Here is a 21188-nt window from a genome sequence, read left to right on the forward strand (position 1 = left end):
ACCTCAGGAGAGCTAAGGAAGAAGAAGCCCTCTGCCGTGAAGAGTCAAGGGTTCCACCAAAACGGTGCCTCCTTCCTAGTCTGCATCAGGTTGTTGTATTTGGGAGAACAGATGAGGAACCTGCATACAGGTACCACACATTAACTGGTACGATGGTGCCCAGGAGGACAACAGTGTCCTGGAGACCGAGGCAGGGGGAAGTGGAGGCAGGGGAGGCAGAGTCAGTGGGAGGTGGTGCCGGGAAGATGGGCCTGGGGAGGCGGAGCCAGTGGGAGGTGGTGCCAGGGGAGGTGGAGCCAGGGGAGGTGGAGCCAGTGGGAGGTGGAGCCAGGGGAGGTGGAGCCAGGGGAGGTGGAGCCAGGGGGAGGTGGAGTCAGGGGGAGGTGGAGCCAGGGGAGGTGGAGCCAGTGGGAGGTGGAGTCAGGGGGAGGTGGTGCCAGGGGAGGTGGAGCCAGGGGGAGGTGGAGTCAGGGGGAGGTGGAGTCAGGGGAGGTGGAGCCAGGGGGAGGTGGAATCAGGGGGAGACGGGCTGGGGACGGGCCAGAGCTAGGGGTCTTTCCAGCTTGTTCTCATGCTAGGAAGCCATATTAATCTGTAGGGTGGTGCCCGGTAGGCCAACAATGTCTAGAAGACCAACTTGCTCTAGTAAGAGCGGGAGGAAGCTAAGGTCTTATTTTTACATTTTTGGACTTGTGAAAGCTTGTGCTGCATTCTTAATTTTGTCTCTTTCCAAATAGATAACAGACTTTACTCCAAGTGGCTATTAAAACCAATGCCATACTGGCCTCCATTATGGGAGAGTTTTGCCAACTAAGAGTGTGATCTGGAGCTTGCTTGCATGTCCCACAAGCCATGAGAATTCTGGGATGCTTTCTCCAGGATTCCTATGTTTTAGTTGAACTTTGTCATAAAGGATCTCCACAGACAGTGCGTGCTCTGTCCCAAGAGCACATGTCTCTTGGGAAGCATGCTGGGGGTCAGCAAGGTGTAATCTCAGAAGGTAGGCTGGAGGGAGGTGGAGCCAGGGGTGAGGGGTGGGGGAGGCCTGGCAAAGGGACTTTCCAGCTTCCTCTCATGCTAGGAAGCTTGTGGGCTACTCCAGCAGGACCTAACGCATCACAACAGCAGAGATACAAACATTCTCTACTGAGTACTACAAAAGAATAATGGGGTTCGCCACAGGTGCGTGCTGGAGGTGTGCAGTCTTCTGAGAAGCAGAGTGAATTTCTGCGTATCCTGGCTCCATCATTGATCTCGGCTGCTGATCCCAGTCTTATAAGCATGACTGAGCTAGGGCTAGACACTGGGTGTCCGTCACATGGAAATGTCATCGCTATTTTGATTTTCAGGGGTGAAAGACTGTACTCTTCCAGAAGGCAAGTCTAGTTCTAATGGAATCACACTGGAAAGTTCATGCGGGCAGCAGCACAATTAGGTGGCCTGGAAGCGAAGAGAAGTCACCTAAGATTCCTGGTGCAGTTCTGTGCACAGCAAGGGTTCAGTCGGAGTCCTCTTCACAGAAATCCCCCGGCTTCTAAAGGAACCATGGTAGGGAGGGGTGGAAGTTTGCTTTTAGCTGGAGGTGAATCTGGACCATAGGGCTGTGTCATTTGATCCCACAGTAGCATCTCCTTCCCATGGTTTGCCAGCGTCCTTCCAGTGACTGACACAGGCCTTCTCCCCTCGCCCCGCCCCCCCTTCAGCTGTACTGTAAGGCACCTTGAGTGGAGTCAGGCAACCATTGTCTTGGGAAGCCAACACAGAGCCCAGTGCTTAGAAGGGAGGCTGTGTAAAATATTATATTGTATCTGTAGACAGTAAATGGATGGGTGAGTGAGGAAAGAGAGAAGGAGGGGAGGAAAGAGAAAGTCAGAAGAAGGGAAAGAAGCAGAGAGAAAAGATAATAAAAAATGTTAGTGATGCCTCCTCGGTCTTCAAACTAGAGTCCCTCATTTGATTCTAGACCCTTCTAAACAGAATTTCAGTACTGGTCATTCAAATAGGCATTAGCACAAGGAATAGAATGACCCTCGTCCTCATGGTTCTGGAGATGTCCAAGTCCCTCCAGGCCCTAGGGGCCCTTGCATGTCACCTCAACTCAAATGGAGAGTCCCTTCTACTGCTCATGTGTCATTCTCCATGTATCTCCCACTAAGTTCCCTGGGACTAGGCAGGGTCTTGCACAACTGCATAGGGTCTTTGCCGCCCATGGCCGCCTTGCCCTGACTCACTGTCATCCACTGTCCTCTCTCTCTTCTATTGATAGCTCCATGACTACCCAGCTTCTCACAAAATGGCTTCTCTGTTGGAGACTGAGTTCCCCGGGTGTGGGCAAGTGAATGTGTCATTTCGCTCAAACTTAATTTGAAGGTAACTTTCTTTTACAGTTAAACCAAGCAGATGCATTCACTGGAAAGCATCCATACAATCTAGATGAAGCAAGAACCTCTGCCCTGTCCTCAGGCCTTTTCTGTGGGTTGTCTGGCCAGCTACTTCCTTCATTTTTCATTTTCATTCATTGTTACTCTTGAGTTTTTACCCTTGTTGATTACTGGTATTCCTGACCGAGCCTGGATAACAACTGAAAATTTTTATTTTGTTCTTCAGCCCAGGCTTCTAACTGTGAACCTCTTGCCTTAGTCTCCCAAATGCTAGATTACAGCTGTGCCTAACACAAAAGAGTCTATGCATGGGTGCTGGCAGGATGGCTCAGTGGCTAAGAGCACTGGCTGTTCTTCCAGAAGACCCACAGGGCAGCTCACACCGGTTTTAACTCCAATTCCAGGGAATCTGACACACAGACATACATATAGGCAAAACACCAATGCACATAAAATTAAAGGTAAATAAAGTATTAAAAAAAAGAATCTATTCATGTATTCAAATATTATACTTATGCATAAACATGACTACATGATTCCGTATGCACGTGTGTGTATGTATAATACACACTGACATTTATGCATATACATGCACAGACAGTATGTTACAAGTGTCCTCTGCTCTGTGGCCTGTCTTGGTTTCAGTTTGTAGCTATTTCTGGTTTTAAATCAGACGTTTCACATTTTGATGATGGCAGACTTACCACTCTTCCCCCAGCCAATCCCCTCTGGGATCTGCTTTGCTCGGGGCCCTTTCTGCTCCCACTTCAAGGTTGCAAACACATTCTCCCTTAGTTATTTTCAGCCTTAATTTTATTTATTTATTTTTTGAGGCAGCGTTTCATGTAATCGAGGCTGGCTACAAACCTACTGTCGGTGTATGACTGAGAATAAGCTTAGACCCTTGATCCTCCAGCCACTGCCCAAGTGCTGGGCTTAGAGATGTGAGCACCCAGTTTACACGGTACTGGAGAGCAAACCCAGGGTTTTGTACATGCTAGACAAGGGCTTTACCAACTGAGCTGTGTGTTAGGGTCCCATACATCCTATCTTACCTACTTACAATCCCTCCTCTGTCCTGTGACCTGGCTCTGATGGGTTCCTCCTCTGTCCTGTGACCTGGCTCTGATGGGTTCCTCTTCAGGGGAATTTTGAGACTGTTATGTTTCCTTTTTATCAGTTCTTGGAAATGTTTTTGTTTACCAATGTCAGCTGGTCTCCCTGATTGCCCAGGTGAGTTGTAGAGGGCCCCAGGGGTCAAAGAGGTAGCTCTTTGAGCCAAGTCCGGCATTGTCTCTACTCAGTATTTGCTAACTAGTGGGAGAATTCTGCAGAGACAAATGTCAGAAAGACCCTTCTGAGGTTTACTCAGCTCCTTGGAAAGCCATGGTCTTGGTCTGCCCTGGTCTCGTGGAACCTCTGAGAGTAGCTGGTATCTGTGTGATTTTTCCCTGCCAAAGTTGTCCAAACAGAGGCATGCAAAGGAAGAAAAAGAAGGGAAGGGAAAACTCCCTTTCTACTATGCAAACAGACTACGGAAAACAAATACTGTCTCACATGGGTTCAGCACCTTAAAAGTTTTTGTTTTATTTTTAGTTAGGCATACAAGTATGTGTCTGTGAGTATGTATCAGATCACTTGGAACTGAAGTTTCAAGAGTTGTGAACCTTCTCTTGTATGCACTACAAATAGAACTCAGGTCCTCTGCAAGAACGGTATGTATCCGCCCCCAACACCCCCTTCTCCCCTCACACCCCAGAACTGAGGACCAAACCCTGGGTCTTGTGCTTGCTAGGCAAGCACTCTACCACTGAGCCAAACCCCTAACCCCTTGAGCTAAATCCTCAACCCCCAGCACATACTCTTTTTTTTTTTTTTTTTTGGTTCTTTTTTTCGGAGCTGGGGACCGAACCCAGGGCCTTGCGCTTCCTAGGCAAGCGCTCTACCACTGAGCTAAATCCCCAACCCCCCAGCACATACTCTTAAAGGCTGAACCACCTCTCTGGTCTCAGCTTTAGACTCTCAGAGTTCGCTCTTCCCTCCTGGGCTGGTTCTCTCAGATCACACAGCATTCACTGTGGGCTACAATTGTGCAATATCCTAAGGGTCATGGACATGGAACACTGAGTTATCACAGAGAACACGGGACCCTGCACCCTGTTGCAAACTCCTTGATGTCATCTCCCAGATTCCCCCATAGATTAAGAACAAACAACAAACAAAAACCCAAAAACCTATCTGACCACAAAAAGCAAAGTATCAGGGTTGCTTCAGAAAAGCATTTAAAATGCAAAATCCACACACTGGTTCTGGAGAGCTAGCTCCTCTTTAAACATACGAAGCAGAAATAAAAAAGCTCAATGCATCCCAATAGGGTTCTTGTAGCATTAAACGAGACATCGGGACCTGGACAATACAAACAAACCTTTTCTACCACATGGTTTGGACATACTATTATAGTACCAAAGGCCCAAATAAACCTTTCTTGATAAAATGTCTGCCTCCGGAATTTTGTCCTAATGGTAGAAATCTAACTGTACAATGTCTTAGTCTGTGTTCTGCTGCTATAACTGAGTATCACCGGGTGGAGAATTTACAATTACCTGTAAGTGCCTGTCAGTACCATCATAATAGCACTCAAATGTCATCTTGAGTGCAAGGTGATTTAAACCACAACAGAAAGAGCCCATCCACACCCCCGTGTTCAGAAATTCAGACAGGCTAATGAGGAGAGCTTTTCAGGGTGGAAAGATTCAGAATCATTAGTGTGACTCCTGTGTGAGAGCCCCTCTCCCTTCACCCCATCTTGGTGTCTTATGTTCTCCCCAACACCCAAGGTAGCCGGATCCTAGAACAATTGTTTGCCATAGCCTGCAGAGAGTTGCCCTGCCTGTCTTGACGAGGGTGTGTGGGTTTTTGTTTTGTTTTGTATTTTATTTCTGAGAGATTTTTGAAAATCAGGTCAGGAGACTAGAAGGGAAAAGTTCCTGGAATCCTGAGTGACTGCCAGGTTCCTTTGAGGGCTTTGGTGTCAATAGGGCCCTGAGGTTAAAGAGAGAGGTGAGGTTGGATCCATGGAGCAGACAGAGGGTGAGTTCCATGTGATAGAAGGCTTCTGCAAATCCCACTGGGGTTGGAATGCCAAGTCCCGCATCTCAGTCCACACTGACTGACACTGAACTTCACCATCACCTTCCTCTGCTCCTTAACCCAGCTGTCTGTCTCAGGCCTGGGCAGAGACATTCCTAACTCCTCCATCCCAGCTTGACCTCATTCCATTGTTCTTCGTGCATGTGCCACCACACAGAGTCTAGAGTAACCCAGACAAGGTGGCTGCTCGGCACAGGCAGGGTGGCATCCGTCACCCTGCTGAGCTGAACAAGTTAACCCTTCTTGAAGTGGCCTCATCCGCAAACCAGGTTGACAATGGCAGCTCAAAAAGTATGCTGACTGCAGGAAGTAAAATTACTCGAACTAAACATGTTGCAGAAGGCTGGAGAGATGACTCAGTGGCTAAAAATACTCATTGCTCTTGCAGAGGATCTAGGCTCAGTTCCTGGCACACTACAGGGCAACAAGCAACCATCTTTAATTTCTCCTTCTGGCCTCCATGGGCACCAGGCATATACATAGTGTGTTTCCACACACGTAGACAAGACACTCGTGCACAGAATAAATACATCTTTAAAAAATATTTACTAAGAGCCTTGTATGTGTGGTACCTGTAAGCATAGCGTTCAAGAGGCTGAGGCAGGAAGATGGTTGAGTCTGAGGCCAGCCTGGCCTATATAGTAAGATAGTGTCTTTTGAAAATGTGGGTGACGGAAGAGCCCTAGGGACTGTAAATACGATATTAAAACATTATCCCTTCTGCATAAGTTCAAGTTTATCTAGCTAGGAAAGCAAGCAAGCATGGTGTTTCCCCAAGGCCAATTTCCAGGTAAGCAGGCATCAAGGGACACCTTAATAGATGAAGCATGCTGTGCAAGCATTTCCTGAGATTGCGTTCTGATTCTGTGCACATTTCCTGTCCTTAGACGGAGTGCACGCCACGCGGAGCAAAGGGGAAGTGTTGCCTTTGAGAGCCAGAGTCATTTCCAAGTAACACCCTTTTGTCTGGAGTTCACCGTTATACAAATGAGTACCACCCACCTGGCCTTGGACCTTAAATCCCGCCCAGCTTAGGTTCTTTTTGTACCAATTTTCTTAGATATGATTTTTACATCTTTCTTCCTTCCTTCTTTCCTTTATTCATTCCTTTCTCCCTTCCTTCTCTCCCCTTTCCCCTTTTCTTCTCCATCCTTCCTCCTTCTTTCCTCTCTGTCTCTCTCCTATCTACCTCTTTGTCACTCTCTGTCTCTCTCTCCTCTCTCTCTCTCTTCTGCTGATAGCTTTCCCTGCCTCTGGACTTCCTACCATACCTTGTAGCTGCACAGCCCTTATTAAGGAGAAGACATGAGTATACAGCAGCTGAGAGGCCACCCTTGAATGAACCTTGTACTACTTACTGTCCCTGAGCAGACAAACTGTGGTCGTGTATCTCTGCATAGGTCCAGAATGTTTCCCACTTTGCGGCTGCTGTCGTCTGTTTCCTTAGGGAATGGAGTTACTGGCATACCTGCTTTATTGGAAGGATCCAGTAACAAAAGCGACAGGTGGTCTTTCGCATGTGGACTTGTTGAAATGGAGGCCATGCTGCCTGTGGTGCAAAGCCTGCACTGCGTGGTTTGAACCTTGACATTCTCATCCACAGTTCTGCAGTTTCTGTTCTCTTTAAAGAACTGCACAGAGTCTTGCAGCTGACTCCTGCCCAGGCTTAGCTCAGAGCCTGGCACCAGTGAAGGGATAGCCAGGGCACAGGTGCCTGGCCTGGCGGTACCTGTCTCACCCAAATGCAAGTGATCCTCAACCCACTATGAGATTAGATAAAGCGATTTTAAGGTGAAAATGTTATTAGTAAAACAAATGCAATTTAATATCTCTAACTGAGGGAAACATCCTGGTGTAATAACCCAACACAAACAGGGTATACCTTCAACGGTTTCCCCTCTCGATTTCCTCCGCCTGGAATTGCACAAGTGTACTGTGTGGCAAAGCATTAAATGAGGGGAAAGACCAAGTTTAAAGCAAAATAAAACAAACAAAAACAGGGGCTGGGGATTTAGCTCAGTGGTAGAGCGCTTACCTGGGAAGCGCAAGGCCCTGGGTTCGGTTCCCAGCTCCTTAAAAAAAAAAAAAAAAAGAACCAAAAAAAAAAACAAAAACAAAAACAAAAGGCTTGCCCACTCTTCTCTCTCAGTGCTGAGACCCCATCCAGCTGAACCAGCTGTGCAAGTCTCGTGCACACTGCCACAGTCTCTGTGAACCCAAGCGTCTGTCACTTCTGCTGTGTATGTGAAGACACTGTTCCCTTGGAGTCCATCACCCCTTCCAGCTCTTAAAGTCTCTTGGCTTTTTCTTCCGCATAGATCCCTGAGTCTATGATTTGATGAAGACATCCGGCTTAGGATTGAGTGTTCCTAAGTCTCTCCCTGTCTGCATCTTTCCCACTTGTGTGGGTCTCTGTTAACCCCTGTACTGCAAGGAGCAACTTCTCTGCTGGGGGCTGAGTGAGGACTGATCTATGGCTGAGCAGGCTGTCACTTGAGTGAGTACTGATCTATGGCAGAGCAGGCTGTCACTCGAGTCCTTTTATTACTGTGTTCTTTTAGCAGAAGGATAGTAGTAGGCTTGGAGGAGTTGTGGGAGGGAAACATGATCAAAACCTATTGTATGGGAAAAAAAGAATAAAAACGTGAAAAAGATCACAGAGGTATATGGGAGGGTTTAGCGGGAGGAAAGAGAAGGAGAAATGGTGTAATTATACTATAATCTTATATAATTAAGGAAATAACAAAGATATGTAACAAAGAAAAGGAATCCAAGCTCTTCAGTTGAAATCTTGGGCTTTGGTGACTATCAGTACAGGCCAAGATGGGTCTTGGAAAATATTCTGCAAGATCAGAACCCCTTTCAAGCTTGAAAAAGTGTTGCTATAAAACTGAAGTGAAAATGGTTCTCTGGGGTGAGGCTGGAGTTTGAGCAGAGCCTCCTTAGCAGAGTTTCCTCACAGAGGCTACAGTGGGTGGTGGGTAATGGGGCAATGATGTATCTAAGTGCCCTCGGAGCCATCAGAGAAACCTGGGCCATCAGTTGTCACTTCCTGGGTTCTCATGGCTATACGGAGACCTTTGCAGGAGCAGTCTGGAGGTTGTCAGGCCTTACACTTGTCCATGTTTCCCATCATGCTCCAGGAGTCCAGGCTGCAGTCTCCCAGAGTGTTTGTCCTGCTGGAGAGAAGATGCCTCCAGGGTGTGAAGGATTCTAACTGGGACTCCACTGCCAGTAAACTCCATGATGTGAGGGCGTGTTGGTCTATCTCCCAGAACCACCCTTGTCTCTGGAAGTCTTTGTCCAAAACAAGATGCAGTGTTATGCCACGAACATCCATGGATGTAGAGCTGAGCCCGGTGAAAGAACCACGGGGCTATCACTATGGCTCAGCTAGCAAAGGTGCCTGCTGCAAAAACAATCTGTGTGTGATCCCGGAAACCCACAAGGTGGAAGGAGAAAACCAACTCCTGAAACATGTCTTCACTCAGTCCACCTCAAATCAATGTTCCAAAGAAGCATCAGTGGTGCTACTGCAGCTCTCGTGGTGCGCCCGTCCTCCTAGACTGCCCTTCCCCACGACATACACACACACACACACACACACACACACACACACACACACACACACACACACACAGAGAGAGAGAGAGAGAGAGAGAGAGAGAGAGAGAGAGAGAGAGAATGTAAACCCCCGAGTGTGAAGGAGACAGGGCCAAGGGAAGGAGAATAGGTTTCGAGGTCTGAACCATGGACAAGATGGATGCTTTCATGGAGGGGACCCAGGAGGGCTGCCATACCTCTTACACTTTATTAAGAACCTAAAATTCTAACTCTGTATTTATAGGGGCTGGGAGGATGGCTTCCTGGGTAAAGTGCTTGCTTACTTTGAAAGCATGAGGACCTGAGTTCAATCTCCAGAACCCACAAAGGCTGGGCATGGTAGCACTTGCCTGCAAACTCCTCACAGGGAAAGGAGAGGGGGGGGGAGAGAGAGAGAGAGAGAGAGAGAGAGAGAGAGAGAGAGAGAGAGAGAGAGAGAGAGAATATGAATCCCGGGGTGGGCTGGCCAGCCTGTCTAGACTAATTGGGGAGCTCCAGGCCAATAAGAGCTATCTCTAAGAAGGGGGAGAGCATTGTGATGATAACATCTGAGGTTGTCCTCTGGCCTAACATACACAAACACACATGTCCAAATATAACCACACACACATGCATATGCTTGCACACGCACACAGACCTGTATGTAACAGACAAAAGACAGCTCCAGGTTGACTGTGGCTTCCCTAAGCTTCTAGCCCGTGATTTCTGAAAACGTCTAGAATAATTTTGCTGCAAGCAGAATATTGCTGATGTCAGGCACTCTGGCAATGCTCTGTGCCCCCATACCACCCTGCCCAGCCGGGGGTGGGGAGAGGGTGGAATTGGCTACCACAGGACCCAGCATTTCAGAACTACCTCTAGCTATAAGCTGGCCTGCACATCATAGCAAAGGACTCAGTACTCAGCTTCGGGGCTTTTTTTCCTGAGCGAACACAGACTTCCTCTCAAGAGCCCAGTCCTTAGCAAGAAGCAGTGTGAAAATGAAACACTGCAGAAAGGCATTGGGTAGACAGTGAAGCCATAGCTTCCTAGGGTGGTGCGGAAGGGGAAGGAAGGAGAAGATGGAGGTGGGTTGTAGCAGGAACGGCAGTGCTGCCTCTTTGTAAACTTTGGGGGCCATGCAGCTGCAAAAGCATCTCCTGCAGGAGGACCTAATTGAGGACTGCCGGACAGTGCAAGGATTGCTGGTGCAAATAATGCCAACCAATCGGGAACTGCGGTTTAGAATACTTTCTTGCAACCGATGGGGGAGTAGGTGGAGGGCGTTAAAGGAGCTTGCAGTAGTGCTCAGATGAGCTTGCTGCAGTGTTTCTCACCTGATCCAGGAGTCTGTGTCATTGACTCTGCGCCAACTCGCACACAGCCCCCAAGGGCAGGTAGAGTTGGGTGGAGAGCTGTGCAGGGCAAAGGCAACACTGAGCGAATTCGTCTTCACCAATCCATCCCAATCCATGCTTTCCAGTCATTGAATCCAACATCGGTCCCCAACATACCAGTGGTCCGGAATCCCCAGCAATACCCACTTTTGATCTAAAGTGCCAGGAATCCATCTCTCTCAAAGGCATATAGAGTTCCCTTTCTGTTAGATTCTTCATCACTGTGGGGAATACCCAATATAAACAATTAAAGGAAGGGAAAATTGATTCTGGTTCATGGTGTTAGCCCATTGTCCTCTGACTCTGGGCCCACAGTGAGGTGAGCCTGACCCTGGAAAAAGCATGCAGCACGGGCTGCTCACCTGATGCAGACAGGAAGCAACGTTTTCATTCTATCGTGAATCCACGAGTGGATAAGGCCACTGGTTGTATCAGATCCCTCAGGACGCTCTTCAGCTGCCAATCAAGCTCTGAATAAAGAGGATGGGAGTGGGAGGGGCAGCATTCCTATTCTAACCATATCACCTCACCTCCCACATCTAACTGTTCAACCCTTCATTCATTTGAGGGAGGTTTAGAGAGAAGTCAGCCTCTCAAAGAACCGTCACCCACACAGACTGCAGCCATGGGTTCCGGAAGCCTGAAAACCACTGTGGCAGCTGATCCCAAACTGCTAGGACTTGATAAATAGCTAACAGTGTACCTAGTCTGTGTGTCCACTTCCGACTTGGGAACAGCAGCAGAAATGTCCCCCTGACCAGTTGCCCAGGACCCCTGCTTCCTGTTAGCTGTCTCCAGCTATCCCTGCTAACAGCTCCCAATCAGGACAGCCCTGGGCTGTATGTGCTTCCCACCAACAGCTTTCCTGATACACTTTTTCCTGTCTTTGAGTCCTGCCAAACTCAAGGGACATCTGCCAATTGCCTTTCTGCAGCAGCAAACTTCAAGTGAATATCGTTCGCTTTTCTTTCCCCTTTTGTTTACTTTCACGATTCTCTTACACGCACAGACAGTTTGATTGGGAGCCCCGGGCAGACAACAATGGCCAGTGTGGTTGATTACAGGTCGCCCGTACTCCACGCATGAATGCCCCAGAACAGTGTTGGAGAAGAACAGGACTCCTGAGTGATGACTGAGCCCTACTCTGTCCCAGAAGAAAGGTAAAGAAGCCCAAGGCATGTCTGAAATCATTATGTTTTGACTTAAAAAAAAAAAACTTCATTAGCCTGGGGACAATGGGACTATTGTCTGGTGATGGACAAAAGAAAGTTCTGGAAACTTGGACAAGATGCAGCTGAACCACCTGAATGCCTGGGCACAGATTTTCTACAGGCTGATGCCCAGCAGTGAAGAGGGCAGAGCCAAGAGCCATCCGTGGGTGGCAGCGACCAGCTGGGCACCAAGTTGCCAAACCACTCTCTTGCCAGAGAGATTCAGACGTTTGTAGCAGGCTAGGCCCACACCATGGGCCAAATCTGTGATCTGCGGCAATAATTCAGATTCAACTCTCCTCAGTCACTGGGCCAACCTTAAACTCAGCTAAGAGATGGGCTTTGAGTCTGGGACAGACCCGCCTTTCTACTATAAAAACAAAGCAGTGTCACACACGGAAGCTTAAAACCCCATTATACCTATATTTTGCCTGGAGACGCTATTAGAAATCAAAGGAATGGGACTCTGATACTTATTAAAACGAGCAATTAGGGTAGCTCGGAATTTGTTCCTGGCTCCCTCTCATGCTAGTTTCTGATATTTTAAAAACTTGAAGGGAAGAATTCGGGTCTCTCTCCAGACACGACTCCACAAAGTCAGTCTCCTCGGAGCTTGGCAAACACAGGGGGAAGGTGAGGGAGACGCGCCGAGCCTCCCTCCCAGGCCTGGCGCAGACCCAGGGACTAGGAAAAGAAGGTGCTAAATTATCTTTGTTCTGCTTTAAGAATGCCTGCCAATTACATGAACTAAGGTCCCGAATCCGCTCCTGTTAATTAGGCTGACATCGCAGAATTTACTAGAAGAAAAGCAGTCTGGAAATCGGCTCTCTTGTCTTGATGGCTTCTGTGTCGTCACGTGACCATCAGTTACCATGGTGACTATCAGTCGCAAGTGGATTGTCCACAAGTTGAACTTGCATCTGACAAGTCAAATTTGTCAGTTTGGGGAAAAGTGGAAAAGGTTTAGTTTAGTTTTTTTTTTTCCTTCTGACTCAGAACCACTGTTCACTTTTTAGCTAGGCAGGCCTTCTCCATGCCACGGTCCTGAGGTGCTCTTATCCCCTCAGGGGATCAGTGGCACTTGTGAGAAATATGCTCGCCAGCACTGATGGCCTTCCATCAGAATAAAATATTTGAGGATAAAATAATACACGGCTGTGATTCAACCACAGACCTAATAATGGGGTGCACACCACAGACTTTGCCTCTTCTGTGCTGAGAGAATAAACTGACAGAGTCTGGGCTTTCCCTCTAAACAGGATTTAATTTCTTTCTTTGTCATGGCCTGTACTCATGATCGTGGGGTACGGACAGTTTTCCAGGCTGCACTTTGTACCTTAACAGGTAATGATGCTCGATTTATTGGGTTTAAAATAATTTTTTTAAAAAAAGCATTTAATAAAGACTACTCTAACAAGTCAAGGGAAGCTGGGCCTGGGAATCCCTGAGAGAGACAAGAAGGCCAAGCACCTGCTCTGGTGCGGGTCATCATCATGGCTTTGATGACAGAGTGGGGATAGAAGAGCCCTCTGAGCTGCACTCCTGTGCCCCAGCACAACAGCTGGCCTCTCCTTTGGCTAAGGTCAGAACTAGAGCCAAGGTTATCAACAAGTGTCTCACCTTAAAAAGATGACCTCTTTGCTGAAGGAGGTCTGAACCCCTGGCTTGGTATGCAGGCACAGCTACTCTCAGTAGGCAGATGTCTTTCATTTTAGAGTTCCTATGAATCTTAAGTGCCCCCAAAGGTAGGTGGAGTAGGACCTCTCTCTCAGGCTCAGGTCAGAAACCTTGGACTTGTCCCCACCCTAAAGGCTTAAGCTAAAATTGGCCTGCCTCTCTATTTCCACTGAAATCAGGAGAGAGCTCTTCTGGGCCTTTAGGGTCTGTTGAATTAGTGAAATAAGAACCATGTCTTAGACCCCAATTTCAGGTCTGTCTCAAGGGGACAGCTGTGTATAGAAGCACCCTCTGATGGCCACAGTCCAGTTTGTGTTGAGAAATAGCCCCTGGCTGCCTGATCGGAGGCTGTCACAGATGCACTGTCTCCTGCCCCCCACCATCCAGCTTAGACACGATTTTACAAAGGGATCCAGAAGCACAAGACAGGTTCCCCACACATGTGCAGAGTAGATGAGGTCTGAGCCAGGCCTAGGCCCAAGGCACACACATGCTTGGGAGAGGTGCCTGGTGTCCAGTGCCATGCCTCTGGCCATCCCCAGACAGGCACTGCGGGCTCATGTGCACATAGCAATGCACAGACACAAAGCACACACATAACTAGAAAGTAAACTATAAGTGAGATTTTAGCATACTTGAGTGTGAAGGAGATTATGAGTACATACATCCAGCTTACTTACAACTCTGCTGGGCACACAGTCAATTTCTCTTAAATGATGCTGTTGGTCTGTTCCTTCCTCCCCTGCCCTCTTCTTTTTCCTCCTCGCCAACAGCATCCAATATCTAGTCTCCTTCCTGCATTGGGATGGAGAGTCTAATAGAGCAAGCATCCATCAAGAGATGATTTCCAGGGGTTGGGGATTTAGCTCAGTGGTAGAGCGCTTGCCTAGCAAGCGCAAGGCCCTGGGTTCGGTCCCCAGCTCCGAAAAAAAGAAAAGAAAAAAAAAGAGATGATTTCCAATGTATCGTGGGGAAAGGGAGGCACATGGTATAACTCTGTGGTTGACATGGTGGCTGTGAATGGTGGGAATGTTCTAGAAGGCAACTTAAAGGATGCCCACTCAACCAGGGCTGTGAGTTTCCTTCAGCCTAGACTCATATGATATAAAGACATACATACCCCCAAGTGTCATCGAGGTCCACCATTTCTCACTGAGTGTTTTACAACACTGACATTGGTCTGGGCTTGGGAGATTAGGGTGGAGTCCTTCCTCTCAGGACTCCTAGGGAAGAGATGGAGACTCAAGCCAAAACTGTACAAGGTCAAACTTAGCAAGACAACCAGGAAAAGGGATGGGGGGGTGGGGAGGAGAGGGAGAGGGAGGTGCTAGGGGAGGGGAAGGACACCAGTATGGTTTTAGGACAGGCATCCTGGGTGGAGTCTCAGTAACTCCAAATCACAAAACCATATAGTAGAATAGTGACTTCCAGGCTCTAGGGAAATGGGAAGGGGTTATTTGGACGAGGCAAAGTGTTCAAACCAAGTGCATTTAAAACCAGTCTTTCAAACACTCTTTAGGATGATCCAGAGGCCCTGAGACATGGGCCCAATGAGCTTCAGGCTGCGTGTAGACAGTGAAGTTCTGTGACCTTGTGAGTTCAGTGCACTGAGTGTAAGGAGATTCAGATATGGTGAACACACATCCGCAGACTGCGGGTTATCACTAAGCTGTTCCCTGAGGTAACCTTCAGCTGGTGGAGAAAGATCACACTTGTCCTTCGAGAGGAGGAAACAGACAGAGGAAGACCCTAAGGCAAGATGGCATTTGGGCTGTCTACTGTAAAATGTGTCCCATCACACCCGTCTCCTCCTACACTACCCTGGTCCAAGATGTCATCCTTGGCCTCCATGAACTCTAGTAACTCTACCTAGCCCGACAGAGTGCCCTCTGCCTCCACTTGTCGCCTCAATTGGCATTCATGGCACCAGAAAGGAAACTTAGAAGAAATTAAGCACAAATACCATGGAACCCGTGTCCCAAACTGTTGTACTGTTCATCTCTGTGCTGCTGACAGTGGCCCACATGAAAGCAGTATCATTGTCCACAGACATAGGCAAGGAACAATACATACAACAGAGTATTGCCCAGCAGTGTAGAGGAGGAGGAGTCTACCACAGCCAACTTGGATAGGCCCAGAGGACACAGAGCTGAGTAAAATTAGTCTCAGGACTGCTACCACATGGCACTGCTTAGATAAAGAATATGATGTCATCTCTTGGGCAGTAGAAAAATGGTTTCCAGGTAGAGAGGCAACTAAGAGGTGCTAATGAAGGGGCCTTGTGCTTCCTTACAAGTTCAAGGAGCTCTGGAGGTCTTAGCTCAGCACAGCCTACATGGATAAGGATAGAGCTTGTATTCAATGCTTCTTACCACAGCGGGATAAAATGCTTTAAAACAATTAAGGGCAAAGAAGTAAACTTTTATCCAGAAAGAATAGGGAGTTGGGGTGAGGAACCTTTCTGTTTTGAAACAGAGGAAGGAGAAGCAGGAGGGCCACTGGAGTGGCCGCTGTAGACGTGGGTAGGAAGGCAGACACGTGAGCAGCCTGAGCTTGCTTCCTGGTCAGGTGAACGCAGATTTGGTCTGTTTTTTTGTTGTTGTTGTTTGTTTGTTTGTTTTTTTGTTTGTTTTCTTTGCTTTACTTTGTGGTGTGTGTGTGTGTGTGTGTGTGTGTGTGTATGTGTGTGTGTGTGTGTGTATGAGGGGGGGAGAGGGGGAGGGAGAGAGGGGGAGGAGGAGGGGAGAGAGAGAAAGAGAGAGAGAGGGAGGGAGGGAGAGGAGGAGGAGGAGGAGGAGGAGGAGGAGGAGGAGAGAGAGAGAGAGAGAGAGAGAGAGAGAGAGAGAGAGAGAGAGAGAGAGAGAGAAATTATAAGGATTTAAGGATTTGGCTTCTGTGACACTGGAGGTTGACAAGGCCCCAGGACAGAGGCTTTAGAGTCCCATGGGAGCTGCAGATAGAAGTTCCAGTGCAGGCCAGCAGGCCCAGAGCCAAGAAGAGCCTATGATGTCTCCGTTTGAGTCTGGAGGCAGGAAAAGGGCAACATCCCAGCTAGAAGGTATTTAATAGGAAGAACCCCCCTGTGACTCCTTCTCTTGCCCAGCTGTCAGGGTGTAGCTCACCCATCCACTTGGGGAAGGGGAACTGTGCTTCATCCAGAAATAGTCCACTCAGTGCAATGTTCTCCGACAGCCAGTCTAGTTGAATGTAAAACCTAACCACCACGGCCCTTAAACCAGCTGAATTCCTCTCTACAGGAGTAGGTCCTAGAGGCAGAGTGGCCAGCTGCTGTCTGCTTGGAGTGGGTCTCCAGTCTCTTTCTTGGGGCTCTGACCATCACAAGACCCCCACCCCATTTCATGCTCCTCCTTGAATCTTGATCCAGTGCAGCCCTTTTCTCTTAATGAGTTTGGGCCAAGTTTTACTGTCCACCCTGCCATTGGGTTCCCATGAGTCTGACTGCCCTCCTTCAAGCCCTCTGTCCTTGCAAGACTCTCCCTGGATCCCTTCCATATTTTGCTAAGCTGAGTCATTGCCAGAGAACAGGCCTTCTACAATCTTATCTGCCTGGTAATTGCCTTACAATTACCAACCTGAAAATGCACACAAGTGGGTACATACATGTCTATGCCCAGTGGTCTATATATAAAAGCAAAGCTGGGATACCTCTCAGACCCTCCAGGGCCAGTTGGCAATACTTTGACAGAGTTAAATGACCTACGGGGTACAGTCTGCAGAACGTGCCAGCCATTGGGTGTATAGTTTTAGTAACAATTCTAGTCACAAGGCCTCACCTCTGGTCACTGACTTGGGTACTTGCAGCCCAGTTACCTCTGGCTGGAGAATGGGCCTGCAGCCACCTCCCTGGAGGAGCTTTCCTATCTCCAGAAGAGACAGGTACATAAAGGGGGAAAGCAAAACCAAGGAGGTGCTATGACGGGACCTCTTTGGAGTGGCTAAACCAAGGAAGTTACAGATATGCACAGTGGGATGACCTAAGGGTGAGGGAGAGAGGGGAGAGACAGAGAGAGACAGAGAGAGAGACAGAGAGAGAAAGAGAGAGAGACAGAGACAGAGACAGAGAGAGAAAGAGGAAGAAAGAGAGAGAGGAAGGGAGGGAGAAGGAAGAAAAGAGAGAGAAGGAAGGAGAGGGAAAGAGGGAGGGAAGGGGAAAGGGAGAGGATGAATTTATTCTATTTGAAGGATGGAGCCAAGAAGCAGCCCAGGTCTATGATGCCCAAGTTCAAGCTTTGCAGTGGGCCATACCCTGGGGCCCTGCATCTAGAGAACTGAATGGTCTATGTCAGAGAGCACAGGTGCCCTCTTAAAGACACCGCCACCCGCCAACAGCAGCAGCTCAGTGAGAATGCCTGATGGAACCAGAATCTAGATTCCCAGCCAAGGAGTCACCCCATCTTCAACTTGGGCTCAGCATTTGTTTCTGTCCTCATTAACCAGGTAGGGAGGGTGGAGTCTGGGCAAAGCTGCCTTGTGACAGTGGCCCCAGCTGATAGGACTTGAGGAATGGACAGAAGGATGAGCTGCAGGAGTTCAGGCAAGGGTTGTCCCAGATGCACAGGGGAAGGAGGGCTATTTACGCTCTGAGAGTGACATGATATGGAAGGCTGTGCAAAAGACCACAGCAACACAGACCCTTGCATGACCGAGTAGCTAGAGAAAAACCACATCTTACAGAACAATGCTGTGTCCATCTACCACCATACTAACATGTTGCCTTCTCCCCTCTCTCTCTCCTTCACTCCCTCTCCCTCTCCTCCACCCTTCCCCCCCTCCTTCCGTCTTTCTTTATACGTTTATTTTGTACACAGGATCTTGGAGCATGACGGGCTTGTTTTGAGAAAGTGAGCAGCAAACACAAGTCCAGCTGTGAGAGGAAAGAGCAATATGGCCCCCTCAGCCGGAGCCTCAGGAAAAGCTACAGTGACACAGCCCATCAGAGGCTGGCCCCAGCCTCCCGCTGATGACCTCATTACTCCACGTCTGGGAACTGCGCCAAGAGGCAGCCCCAGCTTGCCAGAACATTGACTCCTGCAGAGGGCCTCAGGCTCTGAGGCCCCTCGGGACCTACCAAGTCCAGCGCCTCCTGAGACGCCTGCCATCTCCCTCCCACACTGGCTAATCACCCATCCTCATCTCTCAAGCTAGGAGGGTAGGGAGCAAGGGGATCCCACACACAAGCATCCAGAGTACCATGTTGAGAAACAAGGAGTTGGTCCCTCAGCTACAACAGCACACATGCAGGTTCTCCGATAAGGGGTCTGATGAGGCATTCACAGTAGTCTCTCCACAGTGTTCATGAGGGAAGGCACAGTAGAGAAGGATTCTCATGGTGGGGTAAAGGATGAGTTGCTCTGAACAGAACTGGAAATAATGAGACCAATTTCTCCTCCAAACACTCACTGAACACTCATAGCGGGCACCATCCTCCTCCTATGATCCCGTTAGGTGTGTACACACAAATGCTTCTGTGGCATGTCTCTAGGTCTCGTGTGGCCCTCAATAGAGAAGAACAAATTACAACCATGGAGCTAACCCAATAGAGGAAGAAACATGGCACTGGCCTGTGGGAGGCCAGGACCACATGGCAGCATGGGCTAAACGCCTGATTGGCACCAGGGTCCCACCTTCTCCCACTACTTGGTATTCATCATTCATTGGTTCTCGCTGGGAGCCGTCCCCGGGATAGTCATCTTCCCAAATCATTCCTGTCCTCACCGGCACAGGCACCCAGTTCATGTTCCTCTGTCTCTGCCAGCACAATCTGGTGCCTGATATAACTTTCTGTCACACTGGTTGGCTTAGAAATAACTACTCTATTCTTGGGACTAGCGTGTCTCCCTTTCCTGTCGCTATGACTTTAATGGAGCATTGTGTGGTAATTCGATACACAAATAAAACATATAAAGAAGATGTCAGGGAGCTTGGCTCTTCTATTTCAAAACCTTCTCAAGTTTATGTTGATTAACATGTAACATTTGAACATGTTATAGGGTAGATAGTGGTACATCATAATTCTTGGATGCCCTGGAACATTCTATGTAGATCAGGCCGGCCCAGAACTCACAGAGAATCTGACTGCTTCTGTCTCCAGAATACTGGGATTAGAGGAGTGTTCTGCCATGCAAATCTCACCTGAGCATGCCCTGCTTTCTCTTTCCTGAGGAGACTCAGTCCAAATTCCCGTCTCATTTGAAACAAATCTGCATTGTGTTAAGAACTGGAATGCTCAAGAAATATTTCTCAAGTATACATATGCTCACTTACACAGATACTCACACATTTACACACATACTCACACACACATTCACACATACACCATACATACACACATACTCACCATATACATTTGCACACACACCATATACACACCACATACCTCATACACACACATTTACACACACACACACACACACACACACAAAGTTCACTCCCTCTTCTTTTCATGAGACAATTCGTACTGCACATAAATTCTTTTGCAGGATTGTGACTAGGTGGTCCCTTGACCTTAGATCTCCAGGACAGGAGCTGAAAGGCTACATCTCCAGGAGTAGGTTTCACAGCCCCTGTTGAACTCTAAGTCCCAACACACCAGATTCTTCCTTTGTGGTCACCAAGCTTGGGTTTGATCCCATTCCGGGTAGTCCTGGCCAACATAGCACTTCACAGAAAGAAGGCCTAGGCCCTATCTAAAAATTTCTATCTTCCTTTCCTTCTCTAACCAGTGCTTCGTTCTCACACAGGTCGCCTTCCTTGAACCCCCTCACTTTATCATTGCTTCCATCCCCCATAAAATATATTCCATATACACAAGGATTCTCAAACAAAGCTACAACAGCAAAACCCTAAGAAGGCAAATATCCTTCTTATTGGGAAAATACTTATTACAAAATAGAATTTTTCCTAAGAAGGAAGAAAGGGAATGTTCAATGAGTCCCTACTGTGTGCACAGTGTCTTTGACCTCTCCTAGCATGATAAGGTGCCTCTGAGTCCCTACTGTGTGCACAGTGTCTTTGACCTCTCCTCGAGTGACAAGGTGCCTCTGAGTCCTGCAGTGTGCATTTCTTGCAAGTTCTCTGATGTCAGTTAAGCCTCGGAGAAGAAAGGATCACTTATATCTGTTCCCCTCACTTTTGTGTCCCAAAGGAAGCCTAGACCTCCATGAGCTATGGCAGCCTGCTGGGCCAGGTTCCTCTGGGGCCACCAGTCGGAGAGGAGCAGGGTCTAGCTGAGTCTTCATTGCCCACTCAGCACAGAGCTGGTGCACTGTCCTTGCTTTCACTGATAAGGCTTTGCTGGGGGACAGAATTAAGTCAGGGCATGAGGCTGAATGGAAGAAAGCCCTTTAGAAAATGAAATCCACCGAGGGATTGTGTGTGTGTGTGTGTGTGTGTGTGTGTGTGTGTGTGTGTGTGTGTGTGTGTGTATGTATGTATATTCCACCAAGCATTCTCACTTGCTCCCCCAACACTTACTAAACAACCTATCATGTGAAACACTCTCACCTGCTTTTTCCTGAAGGGTTCAAACCTTGATATGCTAAGGTGACTAATTCTCACATCCTCCTCCAAACTACAGGGTCTATGAAATGCCAGGGACAGCTGACCTCCAGGTTAGCAGGACCCACCACCACCTTATAAATACTTAAGGAGCTCTAAAAGCAAGCTTGTGAAGTCGAACCTCTCTCCTTGGATTGGTCAGGGGCAGCCACAGTGCAGAAAGGATGATCCAGACGTGTGATGTGTGGCCTTTTGCAGGGGTCCAGACACTG

The 21188-nt window shown here is 48.3% G+C and overlaps 1 long non-coding RNA gene across 1 annotated transcript; it reads right to left on the reverse strand.

Annotated features, from left to right (window-relative positions):
- Positions 1 to 382: 382 nt before the first annotated feature.
- Positions 383 to 16051, reverse strand: LOC134486438 (uncharacterized). The gene is made up of 3 exons (XR_010065372.1): positions 12464 to 16051; positions 10873 to 10980; positions 383 to 10731 (listed from the first exon to the last, which is right to left on the reverse strand). It is a non-coding gene; the product is annotated as an uncharacterized LOC134486438 (long non-coding RNA).
- Positions 16052 to 21188: the final 5137 nt, after the last annotated feature.

Source organism: Rattus norvegicus, chromosome 3, assembly GCF_036323735.1.
Source record: "Rattus norvegicus strain BN/NHsdMcwi chromosome 3, GRCr8, whole genome shotgun sequence".
NCBI lineage: Eukaryota > Metazoa > Chordata > Mammalia > Rodentia > Muridae > Rattus > Rattus norvegicus.